The following is a 2,057-nucleotide window of genomic DNA, read 5'->3' on the forward strand; positions in this document are numbered from 1 at the left end:
TGTGTGTGTGTGTGTGTGCGTGTATATGTGTGTATATGTATATACATAATGAAGTCTTTATAAGAAGTTCTTTCTATATGTCATACGTGTTAGGGGTGGACGGTGGATTAAGTTCTGCCCATCCCTCATCTCGCAAGTCAATAAGATTGTTACAATGATCATGTTGCTGTCCAGCTGTCAAATTGGGGCCCAGAACTCGGTATTACGTCACCGCACGCTGACCCTCGCTCACTACGTCATCAAAACATGGATTCCTTCACTGTAAACAGTAACAGCTGAGATGTTTACCCCGCTCAAGGATTCTAAAGCGGTGTGCCATTTTGTTCGACGAATCTGATCTGTATGATCTATAGTTCGACTCTATCAGATCAGAATAGTATATTTGCCGACCCAGAAAAAAAAGGACTGGACTCTGATTGGTGAAGAATAAAATCTGTCGTGATTCTGGCTTTCAAAAAAAGTGAGGGATGACGTAAACAACTGGCCAATAACTCGCTAATGTTCAGCTGCGTGCTTTTTTTTTCTTTCACCTTGACCTCATCTTTCTGTCACTATATCCATTTGGAACGAAGAAATCCGTTCCGTCAACGTTTTGAAAAAACACTGACAGATTTTGTTGGAAAAAAAAACAAAGAACGAAGGAAGACAACATCCTTGGTACCAATTCAATTTCTTTCTGCATCTTATACTTTCCTTTAATCAAGTAGTCCAGTGGGTGCATCGGTCTGTATTAATTCTCTGAGGACATGCATTCTGGTCAGTCGAAAGAGCTTGAATATGCGCCTCTTAATTATAGCTTGTTTTTTGTTCGGTTTTTGTTGTTGGGTTTTTTTTACTGTTTTTTATGTTGTTGTTTTGTTGTTGTTGTCGTTTTGTTATGTTTTTGTTAGTATTGGGAGGGGGGGGGTTGGGGGGTATATTTGTTTGTTTTTGGGCTTGTTTTTTTTGTTTGTTTGTTTGTTGTTGTTTGTTGTTGGGTTTTTTTCTTGTTATGTTTGTTTTGTTTGGGGTTGGGGGTGGTACTCTAAAAAAAGAAACATTTATCAACTTCGTTACTTCTTTATTTTGTTACCTTTACTTCGGTCACTTCGTTACTCTTACATTTTTTCATTTCTGCTTCCTTTGACTGAAACGTTAAAAGGTTGGTGGAAATTAATGTTTTTAATTTGTATTCGATGATTCAAAATATGCCGCACCACTGCCTTTGGTATGCTACGTATCGAACATATTATGTATACGGTACCTCCTTGATCTAAAACACCTCCTTGTCTCGTTAATGATGTCAGATGGGGAGAATAAGGCAAACTTTTAGCCGAGAATAAAAGTGTAGTGCAGAAATTTCGCCAAAAGTACGAAATAGTTTTGTGGAATGTAATTGAAATTTAAGGAAGGTTATGAAGCTGTGTTCCAGGACTCCAACACTTCAAGGCGGTTTGACATTTGCTTAGATACGTTTGGCGGTTTTCCTAAATCAACATCAGATTAAGCTGAGAAGAACTTGAATTAATCTAACATCTGGAGCATTGATTCGTAACGCAAGCTCGGAAAGGGGAGGGGGAAGAAATGGCCACTCGTATTTGGTTTCACAACTTATCCAAAATCAGGTGCATTGTGGCTTATGAGAGAAAAAGAGAGAGGGCGGGGGAGAGAGGGTCTTTTAGTATTAGTAGAGGTTTTACGGCGCTCGCAACTGCATAAGGTCATAGGAGCGCCAGAAGATTAGAGCTGTTACGAGAGAGTAACAAACATAAAAAAAGATGAAAGGGAGATAAGGACGATGGATGTTTGATAGGAAATAAGAAGCAAACCACACCAGAGCACCCGCCAACCACCCACAGAGAGGGTCTGATATTATAATATTATGATATGTTTATGCATATCTTATTCCATGTAAATTAGAAAAGATACACTTATTTATGTGTTCAGAGTTAAAGAAACATGTTTTATCCAAATAAATAAACACCCGCTCGTCACTTCCATTGAGACATATTGAAGAAATTGTTTTACAAACTGTTGTAGTATGGAGCGCAAAGAAAGACATGAGCCCCATGTTGCTT

The sequence above is a fragment of the Aplysia californica genome, unplaced genomic scaffold (assembly GCF_000002075.1).
Source record: "Aplysia californica isolate F4 #8 unplaced genomic scaffold, AplCal3.0 scaffold00366, whole genome shotgun sequence".
In the NCBI taxonomy this organism is placed as follows: Eukaryota; Metazoa; Mollusca; class Gastropoda; order Aplysiida; family Aplysiidae; genus Aplysia; species Aplysia californica.